At 40.6% G+C, this 12,974-nt stretch overlaps 1 long non-coding RNA gene across 1 annotated transcript in view; it reads right to left on the reverse strand.

Moving 5' to 3' along the window:
• The window catches only part of LOC136794648 (uncharacterized), a 119,615-nt gene that overhangs the window by 13,206 nt on the left and 93,435 nt on the right, over positions 1 to 12,974 (reverse strand). The window lies entirely within an intron of this gene.

Consider the following 12,974-nt stretch of genomic DNA (forward strand, 5'->3'; position numbering starts at 1 on the left):
ACTGTTTTTGGTTTTTGTTTTTCCCCTTGAAAAGCACATAACAGAAATTGCAGTTTAAACCCAGTGGGTAGGCATGTGAAAAGCACACCAAAAATCCAACTTTATCTCGACAGATTAAAAGAAAAGACTTTTTAAAGACTAAAACTTACCTGGTTCAGGTTCCTCTTTCAAATGTACTTTAACATTCATGAAAGCAGTTTCCCTACCTATGAACTTCCAGGTAGAAATGGCTCAATAATTCTTAAGTTTGCTCAGTTTAATATAAGGGTAGTTATACATGTTCACATTTTAAAAGATCTTTGTGGTTTGTCTTTAAAATTAAATGAAAATATAAAAATCTCTCTTTCGAGGCCTGCCTTTGCACTCAGAACAATTTATGTAACAAAAGAACCTCCCTACAGCGGGAAAACTCCAAAGAACGTGGTTCCACAGTGCCCTCCTGAGGATTAAAGGATTCACTTAGCTTTGTGTAACAGATACATTACTTTTAGTTATAGCCCCCAAAGAGGGCAGAACCAAACTTCCTAGCAGATTTTTAAAACTTCATCAGCCCTCTGAAGATAAGCCAGCCCCATTGTTTCAGCTGACTGAAACTAAGGAGGCCAAAAATGACTCAGTCACAAAACCAAGTGTAAAGTAAATTCAAGTAGATTTTCAATGGTGTTTTTGTAGGTTGGTAGCATATTTCTCAAATTATTAAAGCTTAAAACTTTGCGGTGGATACCCAAGAATCTGAAGTTCATTTGTGGCTGTCACAACATGGAAAAAGTATTTGTGACACTTGTTGACACTATATTTGTAATGGCAATGTGGGTGACTTAATTAACATTGTCAAGCAGACAGAAGCTGACTGACATTTTCTTTACACTGCTTATTACCTATCCATTATAGCTAGTGTTCAGAGGTGTGTTTGCACTGTGGGTACATTTTATAAATGGAATGAAAAATAGAAATTCATAAGAGACTCATGGGGGATCAACAGAAAGTATTTTCCTTGGCTTTTAAGAGTCCAGCATGACTGGAAAACATGGCATGTGTCTTAGCTTAAAAGAAAACAGGTGCATCAATAGGATGGAATTTGATGTGGCCAAGAGCATATTCAAAGCATATTTAATGACATGAAAAATGCTCATGGTATGTTAAGTGGAAAAAGCAGGATATAAGACTAAACAGTATGATTCCAATTGTATAAGTTCAAATGTGTGTGTGCATTGAAGGAGAGAGAAGGAATCGAAAATTAAGAGAAAAGACTGGAAGGAAACACCAAAATATTAATACTGGTTTTCTCAGATTAAATTTTCTAGTTTCCAAATATTCTCAAATAAGTGTCTATTTTAAATGGAGAAACTTTTTTAAAAGAGTACTGGTTCAATTAAAAGCTATTTACTTTAAAAAGTGCAATTAAAGCTATTTAAACAAAAAGCCTACATTCTAATACATTTTTTTTGTATTAAATTGTGGTTCCTGCTCTTGGAATCCACCTTTCCCTTATACAGAGGTTTCTGGCACATAGTTTATGTATGGAAAGTGTTTATAAAAAAGTTCTACCGTTTCCATATTCACTAGGTGCCTATCATATCAGGTAGAAGAAACGTCATTCATAAAATATCAAGACATTTTAAATGTATTCAAATTTTTCTGATGTCATAGGGAAACATCACTTGCATTAACTTTTTCTAACCTGAATAAGAAAGCTTCGGCATCTAAAATGAGGAAGATTTTCCAAAAATGTAACAGGACAAAACTATTCAAGATGCACAAATAGCTAAACTATTTACTTTAGTACCTATCAGTTCTGAGCTCCTAGGTGTACTGTCATTACTGCATTACAGAGCCATTTATACTGTATAATAAAGAGTACCTAATAATTGAGATGCCTGCTTATTACATTTTTCTCATGACATTTAATTTTATATGTCCTAGATTTTAACTTGTGCGTACACACACACAGGATTAACAACGGTGTTTCCTACACATCAACAGACTTTGTCTCTCTCTTTTCCAACAAAGTGCCTTTTCCAGCAAAATATTCTTTCAATCTGAGAACCTGTTTGACTCCTACCGTCTTGTTTGGGTTTGTTAAAACAAAACAGGAACCTTCACCATCTCAAGTAGGATAGTTGGGGATTAATCCTCTTCCTTTCAAAAACTGTTCCAGTTTTTAGAAATAAGCAATGTTATTTCATATTTGGAGATTCACGATTTTTACATATAATTTCTTTATGTATAAGAAAGTCCAGGTAAGTCAGTCTTTATGCTATGGAAGCAAGTCTGCAGGGAAAATACTAAAACAAGCCGTGGTGGTACCCGCTGTACTTTGATCTATGGGGATATCTAAATTTAGCAGCCTATGTAGCCACCTGTTCTATGATACGTTCTGGTTTCTGAAGCTCCATGCAGCACAATAAGAATTTGTAGTTATTCTCTCTCTTTCTCCCCACCTTCACCCTTCTCCCTCTCTTATAAAACGCATAGACACCATCCAGACCTACATAAACCTTTTTTGTGTGTTTATTATTTTGTCATTTTATTTATTATTATATATTAACCTTTTATGTATTTTATTTCCTTGTCTTAGCACCTTTTACACGCTATTGTATAGTGACATGTTTTTATAGCGATAAGCTGAAGCTATGTACTTCCTAAAGGTCGTTTATGAAACTATCATTCACTGTTCACATGCAGAGTACTCAGTCAGTAATATTTCATACAAAACCACCAAGAACTCTCTACATAATGAATGCTGTGGAATATATCACGGAATGTTCTCCTTGTGAAAATGCAGAGAATACAGTTGCAATCAGAATGTTGAATAAAGTTTTTTTTTTTCACATTAAGTGAAACTAAAATGAAAGTTGAGAACAGACACCCTTTGGAAGGCTTTACCTTAAACAAAAAAGTAAATTTTGAGTAAATTTCTCACCTTCTCCTAAAAAGCTAACAAATTCTTAAATCCTTCTGAAGTACCTAGGGGTTCAATGCCCTGGTCACAGTCAAAACACAAAGGAAACCAACTGCTAAAATGTTAGCATAAACACAGAAAATCTTTCAGGCTGGTCTCTAGGCTACCATAGCCAGCTGACTTAGTTGAGGGGGAGGAAGTACACGGGGTAGGAATATCAGTCAAATTGCTTCTCTGGAAATATGCACATCGGGAGCCTATCTTTTTCATTGTTTTCCACGATGCCAGTGCTATAATATCACTTTTTCGAATTGCTTCAGTCTTCTCAACACCCTAAATGAGTCAGCATGTTGCAACCCGTCTTCCCAAATGTCCTGTGCCACTTGTTCTTAAAGGAAAAGGAGGAAATAAATAGAAATCTAATTTAATAGCAACGACAGGAAATAAATTCACACTTCCAGAATCCCTTTGACATGTGAGTATACCTCCTAGAACATTTTTCATTGATACAACACAATAATTATAATGATATCCCAGAGTATGAGGGCCATTTGCTATCCTTTTGTGTTTCTTTTCATGTCTATGTTACATGTCATCATCTAAACAATAAGAAACGAGAAGTAGCTCTTTACGGAGAGATAGATAAATAGACGGATAGATGAAGCCACAGGTGGAGATTTGACAATTATCTAAAATCAATTAGGACAAACAGTCAACCATGTCCAGTTCAAGGTATCTGAGGCCAGGAGGTCGAGTGGGGTTACAACACCTATCTCACCTATAATATTTGAATCTGTACTAATTGGCACTAAATAACATATTACTGAATGGTGGTCAGATCATCATGACACAAAGCCAATGCACTCAGGCACTTTACCCTGCATACCCCCTTAAAAGCTAAAATGGATAAATAACTTCACAGGGAAATTGAAGGAACTCTTAGATACACTTGCTGAAAGCCAAGGAGATACGTGAATTGCTGCAAACCGTAAGCAGAGCCTCTTAGACATGACACATGGAAGGGATTTTTTTCAGTAAAGACAAGCATACCTCTTTGCTGATCGGGTCACTTTTTGCTGGTGTATAGTCACCCCTTACTTCTGCACAAGTCTGTGAGGTCGATGAAGCATTTACACACTCCATTACCTCAATTAAGCCTCACAACAAAAGGTAGGGGTGGGATTTCCCTCTCTCGTCCCCATTTTATGGAGGAGGAAACCGAGGTTCCCTTCACCGATTGGTGTTTTGTTTTTGTTTCTCATTCTTGCTGACATACTCAAAGTACTCCTCTTCTATTGCTTTTGTCCTCAGTCTGCTGGGCAAGTAGGGCTACAGGCAAATGGATACACCCCATTTCAGAAGGATTTACTAACATCCACGTTCTTCCAGTAAACCTGTTTAGAAGTTAAAAGCCCCAGACTTTCCGTCTTCCAGTTAATGTGCTATTTCCTCTGTCAAGGTAGACAAGATGCGGAAGTTTCCTGCAGAAGTTTTCTGAGCTGGTCACTATGCCATGAATATGATCTATACTTTTAGTTTGAGGTGGAAGAAAAGCACCTCTTTCTGTCCCAGCACACAGCTCTCCTGGTCAAACAGATCTGGTCAAGCCCCTCCCCTACTCCTTACCTTCCCAAGGTCCCTAGGGCGTAGTGGATAAAGAGTTAAATTGTGGTCCTCAGCTATCTGTCCAGTATCATCTCCTTAAGTACCCAATCACACCTTAAGGGTACCAGCCATGCAAAACTACTCTGGACCCCCCAACGCACTATGCCTGCTTCAGCCTTTGAGCCTTTGCTGGCAGATGTTGGTCTCTGCTGCTTCTGGAAAGATCCATATTCCCCTGACAAGCACTTATATAACCTTCATAGCGAGTTCTTAATAAGCCCTCCCAACCCCTCGATCTAGATTTTTTGTTAAAATCATATCCTGGACTTCCCTGGTGGCGCAGTGGTTAAGAATCCGCCTGCCAATGCAGGGGACACGGGTTCCAGCCCTGGTCCGGGAAGATTCCCACATGCCGCGGAGCAACTAAGCCCGTGCGCCACAACTACTGAAGCCTGCGTGCCTAGAGCCCGTGAGCCACAACTACTGAGCCCACGTGCCACAACTACTGAAGCCTGAGCGCCTAGAGCCCGTGCTCTGCAGCAAGAGAAGCCACTGCAGTGAGAGGCCCGCACACCGCAACGAAGAGTAGCCCCAGCTCACTGCAACTGGAGAAAGCCCGTGTGCAGCAACAAAGACCCAAGGCAGCCAAAAATAAATAAATTAATTAATTTTAAAAAATCATATCCATATAGATTACAAGATTTTATGCACACCACTATATATAAAGTAGATAACCAACAAGGACCCACTCTATAGCACCAGGAGCTATATCTAGATCTTGTAATAACCTATAATGGAAAAGGATCTAAAAAAGAATATATATACATGTATATATATCACACATACAAACTTATATATATAAAATGTGTATATATATAACTGAATCACTTTGCTGTATACCTGAAACTAACACAACATTGTAAATCAACTATATTTCAATAAGAATTTTTTTAAAAAAAGGCTTTATGGGTTTGGCTCCCCCAACAGACACGAGCTCCTGAAGGGTACTGAGAGCTTTCCTTCTTTGCCCTTGAATACCCACAGTTACTGGATCTAACTGATACAACTAATCGTTTATTGAATATTTAGCCCAAATCCTGGCATTTCTTCTTAGAGGACTCCTCCTTGCCAGGTGATTTTCAGCGTTGATTCTGGAAAGAATTTTCTTCATATGGGCGGGGGTTGATGTGTATTAGGGGAGGCAGATGGGTGTCAGGTGACCCACTGGAAGCAGTTAGGGGACAACTGGGCATGGCCTTCAGGAAGCCAGAATTTGGGAAAGGGAAATATTTTATTCTTCCCTTTGGAAAACCCATTTGTGCCTCCCTTCAAGGGCAAAAATATAAGTGTACTGTGAACATATGACAAAGTGTGAAGGTTTTTTTGTTGTTGAAAAAAACACCCTTTAAAAGCTTCAAGAAGGCACTTTCCATTCTAGGATCCTGGGTGGGCAGGCTAGTCTGCCCGAATGAGGAAGGGTCACCTATTCTTCAAGTTTGCTGCTCTTCAAGCTTGAGACTCTCCTTGCTGCCTGGATGACAGAAATTTTCTGACTTCTGAACATGTCTAAACTGTTCTAGAAAACTGACTCTAGAAAACAGTGCATGGAATTGACAAATGCCCCTGCCTTTGAGGCATTGTTACCGCCTCACAGATGAATGAGTAACAGATGGCAGGCACTGAAAAAAAGTTACACAGGCTGTCTGAGCAGGAAAGGGTCTTCAAGACCTTTTAACTCAAGGAGAAAACTGAGGCCTGGATAAAAGACTGGACTTGCCCAAGGTCACATCAGGTGGGGATCTGAATACCAGCCAGGGCCTAGGTCTCGCTTAACAAGCCAACTGGCTGATGGTTCTATCCTGAGAACCCAAGGGAACATTAGGGACTAATACAGATTTTTTTAAGACACATGCAAAAGGATGGTTTCAAAAGGAAAGTTCTAAATTCAATGTGATGTTGTGCTCCAATGTCCAAAACAGTGTTTCATTGATCTCTATTGTGCTTCTATTATAGTATTGTGTTACCAGCTAAAACAAGGCCTATTCACTTACCTCGGTGCCCCTCTAGGGAAAACATAGGAAAAAAAGTAAAAATATCATTCTGGCTTTGTTCTGCTTTCTATTTCCATGCAACTTCATTCAAACATATATAATCTGTTCAACACCTACCTTAACAGCAACTGTGCAAAGAGTGACGGAACCAAAAATGAATAAGAATATATAAATATGCCTGTCTACAGATTTTTTTTCCTAATGCAATTGCTCTGCTAAGGGTATAAAGTGTAAGTTAAATGAAAATCAGCATCCTAACTCAGTAAAACTTGTTTACTTGTCTTGGAAAAGTGATCGGATAGTTCTTTGAGAGACTCAACCACATTGATTACAACCACATGAACCATTTTTTTCCCTTCAGTTTTCTTGATTGCTTATTATTTTAGATACCTCCAACTTGTTTATCAGGCGCATGTCAAAGCATGTTAAAACGTGTTATTCAGGTTCAGCGTGAAGGATTTAGCCTTATTTGACAAGATATCACAAACTTCTGTTGAAATGAATGATTTGAGTAAAATGGAGCTTAACCTGCAAACCCAGGTAACTTGGGTTTCTATAGATTGGAGATTGCATATCTAGACCGGGGGAGCAACCTGATTTTGCTTTAAGCACAATTAACTTTATGGCTAGGCAGCATAACTGACTTCATAGGCTATTTTGGTGCCAGGTGCCAAAGCTTGTAGAAAACGGGGAGGCTTTGGGATCCTAAGGGATTCTTTGCATTAAAGACTTTGTTAGGCAAAACCGCTCTGGCGTGGGAGTCTGATTTGCAATTTGTGCCTTTGTAAAAGGATTGAGATCCCTATTGTTTAATGTTTGGATCTCAATTTGCATTTGGAAGCACATGACCTCTTCTAGGTTTAGAGTTTTTTATTTTCATTTTCTTGTTCTGATATACAATCAATACTGCCTGTGAAAAAACTGATAAAACTGCACGGCCAAATGTTTGCACTCATTAAAGAAGTCAGGTAGATTGGTTTTCTCTGTGAATGGTGGAGTCTACCTGGGCTCCAGCAATAGTGAGCCAGTAATCTATTTAGCAACTGACAAATAACTCATAGGTATAGGTAAACAAACATTTTCACTTATTATATCCTTAATTAGAATGCATGGCACTTTGTTAAAAAACAAACAAACAAACAAAAAAAATCACTACAGAGGTCTGACCAGACAGTGGATCTACAAAATGAAATGAAAGAAAAAAATCCTCTGACCACCTCAGGACATATCTGAATACATCCATCCAATGTCTTCCTTTATAAAGAAAGGTTTGAGAAAAATTATTTTAGGTTTGTGATAACAAAATTCTCAGCTGTACATGATACTTAACTACCTGTCCTTTGGTAAACAATTTTTTTTTTTTTTTTTTTTGCGGTATGCGGGCCTCTCACTGTTGTGGCCTCTCCCGTTGCGGAGCCCAGGCTCCGGACGCACAGGCCTAGCGGCCATGGCTCACGGGCTTAGTTGCTCCGCGGCATGTGGGATCTTCCCGGACCAGGGCACGAACCCGTGTCTCCTGCATCGGCAGGCGGATTCTCAACCACTGCGCCACCAGGGAAGCCCGGTAAACAATTTTTAACATTTGCTTTGACAGTGTTCCCAGATTGGCCACATAAAACTTGGAATAGAAATTGCATGAGGAGGGACTTCCCAGGTGGCACAGTGGTTAAGAATCCACCTGCCAATGCAGGGGACACAGGTTCGAGCCTTGATCCGGGAAGATCCCACATGCTGCGGAGCAACTCTGCCCGTGTGCCAGAACTACTGAAGCCTGCATGCCTAGAGCCCGTGCTCCGCAACAAGAGAAGCCACTGCAATGAGAAGTTCTTTCACAGCAACAAAGAGTAGCCCCAACTAGAGAAAGCCCGATCACAGCAACAAAGACCCAACGCAGCCAAAAATAAATAAATAAATAAATTTGTATATTAAAAAAAAAGAAATTGCGTGAGGAGGAACAATTTCTTAGATTGTGGGTTTAGGAAGTATGGTTTATTTGTTTGTTTTCTTCATCCTTTGTCTTTGCCATTGACCACAGGAAAACATTTCTTGCATGTTTGGAGGAAGGTCCTGGGAACTCGGAGTTGCTAGTTGAGCAAGCTGGAGGGAGAAGGAAAGCATTCACATTCATGGAGCACCTATGGCATGTCAAGGACTTTGCTAGATGTTTAGGGATTTGTGATTATGCCCATTTTGTGGTGGAGAAGACTGAGGCCCAGAGGAGGCAAGTGACTTACCCAAGGCCACACAGCTGTGATGGGAAGTCAGATCTACCCGATTCCTAAGCTCGGGCTCTTTCTGCCACATCACGTCACCTCCCCGGTAAACTCAAGTTAACTTCATTTTGGGGTTTTTCTGTTCCTCACCTCTTTGGAATGTGTTTGTTTTTTAAACTAAACAGGGGTTAATTTGGTGCACAGGAAGCTATAAGGACAAGACTGACCTAATCTACCCTTCTTTCTAATAGAAACAAGTAATCTTATCTGTCATTCCATTAAAAATACACCACATTCTTCTGTGCTCCAGTTTGGATAATGACTCAAGAAAAGGTAGTCCATTTTTACATTATAGCACCACCACAGCCTCTATAAAATCATCAAAAGTGAATAAGCCATGTTTTCTTCCTGGGTATTTCATTCACTGATTCCAAAGTACTTCACACATGTATTCATTCTATTAGAATAAAGAACTAGCAGCCCTTTTGATAGTTGGGTCAACTGGAGGTTAGCCTAATAGAGTATCTTTTGCTGAAGACTATACACTCTGAGGCCCCCTTGAATGGAGAATGCCCAAGAGGAAGTCAGCCAAAAGGAGTGGCATGCTGGAGTGTTGTACTTTGAGCCCACATTCTCAGCCACATCCCATGGGAAACGCTCTCTCTCTGCCATCTTCCAAAACGCTCTGCCAACATTCTCCTAATGTTCCCAGTATCTGAAGAGAATCCCTTTTCCCCTAAACGGGACCTCAACCTAAAATAGATCTGGGTCTGTGCCTCGGGGAATGGACAAGTGACTCAGAGGACCATTTCAGATCTTGGAAGCAGGGAAGTCTCTTCAGAGCACAGGAGCACAGTCTGGGAGCTGGTTAGTACTCAAGGAACAAATGAATAACAGAGCTAGAAGGAGTTCCAAGAAACATTTCACCTGAAGTCTCCTTTGCACTCACGAAGAATCTGAGGCCCCCAAGTCTCCCACAGTTATGCTGCTGCAGAACCTCATTCCAGCCTAAGACTTTTCCAGACCCTTCTCAGCCTGTATCAGGCCATAGACTGACTTGCTAAGCAAGACCCAGAGGTCCCCAAACCTTTTTTTTTTTGGCTGTGCGGCATGTGGGATCCTAGTTCCCCGACCACAGATGGAACCCGTGCACCCTGCAGTGGAAGCACGGAGTCCTAACCATTGGACCGCCAAGGAATTCCCAAGGGGTCCCCAAACCTTAAGTGTAGATGGTAAATGGACAGATTTTTAATGTGTGTGATTCAGCACCCAGGGTGGCAGAAGGAAAAAGAGTCTCAACTAAAAGAATGTGTTGATTTGGCACATTTCCTACATTTGGGTTTTGTTTTGTTCCTGTTTTATTTTTCTCCCTTAGCTAATTCATGTCATCTGAGTTAGGTTTACATACAAATCTTTCTGTCCAGCAGTACGGCATTGGTTAAGTAAGCCCTAGTTCTCCTTAGAATAGACTACCATGCTCCACTAAAATTATCTGGTAAACGGTAATAAATAAGGGCTAACCTTTATTAAGGTTTACTATATGCTGTCCCTATACTCAGCATTCGACATGTATTTTTCTCATTTAGTCCCCTCAATAACCCTATGAGGCAGACATTATTATTCTCCACATTTGAAGGATGAGGATCTGAGGCAAAGAGAGCTTAGGGAACATGCCAGGAATCACAAAACCAGTGAGTGGTGAAGCTGGAATTAAACCAGATTCTACCCAGTCCCAAGCTCTCAAGCCATATACTCTTCATATGCAGAAGAATGTTCAGGAGAAGTTAACTGCAGGGGGAGACACCTATATAGTATGACCCAACTTGGTAAAAATATATCTACGTTTATGTGTTTGGGGGTATATTTGCATTGGGACAGTTATAGAAGGACTGCTCAAACGTCAGTTCCTTAGAGCAGGCTTCCCTGACCATACTAAAAGAGCGCTCCCTTTCTGTCCCTGGTATTATCTTTTAATGTGCTTGATTTTTCCTCAGGGCACTTAGCATTACCTGAGATGTAACATGTACCAGATACATTTATTGTCTAGCTCCCTTACAGAAGTAGGGGTAACAATGCCTAACAAACTGCCTGGCATGCAGTAAGTGCTTAATATTTGTTGACTAGAACAAATGTACTAAACCCTTAATGGTTTTTTTGTTGTTGTTTTTTCTCCTCATTTTTTAATTCCACCTGGTCACAATGGCAGCTCTGAAACTAACATATGCACCTTTTACTATTTGGCAAATATTTCTCCAACAAATATAAGATTATTTTAGTTTTTTGTTTTTTTAAAACATCTTTATTGGAGTATAATTGCTTTACAATGGCGTGTTAGTTTCTGCTGTATAACAAAGTGAATCAGTTATACATATATCCCCATATCCCCTCCCTCTTGCGTCTCCCTCCCTCCCACCCTCCCTATCCCACCCCTCTAGGTGGTCACAAAGCACCTAGCTGATCTCCCTGTGCTATGAGGCTGCTTCCCACTAGCGACCTATTTTACATTTGTAAACCCTTAATGTTGATGGTTATTTTTTTCTCCTTCGTGCTGTCAAACAGAAACAATTTAGATTCTTGATACTTAAATGGATTTGATTTTTTAGAATGTTTCCTCCGAAATCCTATGAGTAAAAAAGAAAAAAAAAAAAGCACATTCCAAGTAAAGGGTAAGAACCTAAAACGGTTTACTTGAAAATGCAAAATGATCTCCTCCATGCTGGACATATACTTTCTCAAGAGCAGAAAGTTCTTTGCAGAAGAGGAGATCATTGGAAATCCACTTAGGTGAACTCGCCTTGAGTCAAATGAGATTCATTAATGTTTCAATTGCTAATCCATTTAGTGTCCTATTCACCCAGATCTGGTGGTTTTAGAAAGAAAACCCTTCCAGTCACTAGGCTCAATTGAGCAACAGCAAAAGACAATTGACTGCAGATGAAGGGATTGATCGGAAGTGTTTGCGATGAATGCAAGACCACCTATCTGGCCCGTGTGAAAATGAAGGGAACATTTGAAATGAGCTGATATGAGTTGGGCAGGTTTTATCCCCAAAATAAAGTCTCTCCTTTCTCCTCCCAAAAGGATTAGGCCTGTGAATGGGAGTCTTGTCTTCAAGTCCCATGGCCTTGACCTTCCTTTGTATTGTTCTACTCACTTTCAACCACGGGCGGTAGTGGTTTGTGATGTTTTTCATTCTCAGCCATGTCCTTCTGAAAGGGGACTTTTACCCCATCAGCAGCTTCAAGAACCATCTACAAGTCAGGAGCACAGTATCCCTGCATTCCAGGCAGAGGAGGGGGCTGCTTTGGCTCTCTCCCTTCCTCTTCCCCAAACAGAATCCAGCTCCTATATAAAATTCATAAATTCTTGGCAGGAAAGAAATCCTCCCATTGGAAGGAACAGATGTTCTACAAGTAACTTTTGCCATCATGACTCTGTTCCTAATATCATAGTTTTAAAGTGTGGGGGGATGTTAATTTTTTTTAAAATGTCAACATGTTCTGGGCAGCTTTTCCATCTCCATCTGTGGCATACACATCACCAATCCTCCCACCGCCCCCTTTTAAAATTTCCAGAGACTAGTTGGGAATTGGAAAGATATTAAAAAGTGAAAGCGGAAAATTCAATTCAACAAGTATGTTAGTGTATAACCTAATGCAAAGTAATATGATATTTCCCTCCCAGTTGTAAATCTCAGATACATTCTTTTTCTCCTCGTCTTAGACCTTGGAGGGGTCTGCAAGATTTTTAACCGGCAAAATGACCAATTAACATTCAGGGGTTATTACTGGTAATAGAATTCCTTGAGAGTAACCTATTCATAACATTCCCTTTCTAAAGAAAGCCTCAATTGGGGCTTCAAATTCGGGAGGCTACCAGGCCATTTTCACTTTGTTATCACTTCGTTAAACTGCCCACCTTAAATGCCTGTATCGCAGGTGACCGCGGAGAAGGGTCACGGTCGGTGGATGCCTCTAACCTCGCCTGGAAATAACTGGAAAGCGCGACCCGACCTCGGTCCGAGGCGGGGTCCCCTCCCCAGGGACAGCGATGCCCTCTTGCAGCTGCTTTGGCGAGGGCCAGAGCGCCTGCTGGCTGTGGCCTGGCCCCAAACACGCCCGACCACGTTTGAGCTCAAAGTCAGAATTCGGTGAGCGGACTGGGTGGGGTGTGGAATCCGCAGGGCAGGAAAGGAAGGTGACA

This window comes from Kogia breviceps, chromosome 8 (assembly GCF_026419965.1).
Source record: "Kogia breviceps isolate mKogBre1 chromosome 8, mKogBre1 haplotype 1, whole genome shotgun sequence".
Lineage (NCBI taxonomy): Eukaryota > Metazoa > Chordata > Mammalia > Artiodactyla > Physeteridae > Kogia > Kogia breviceps.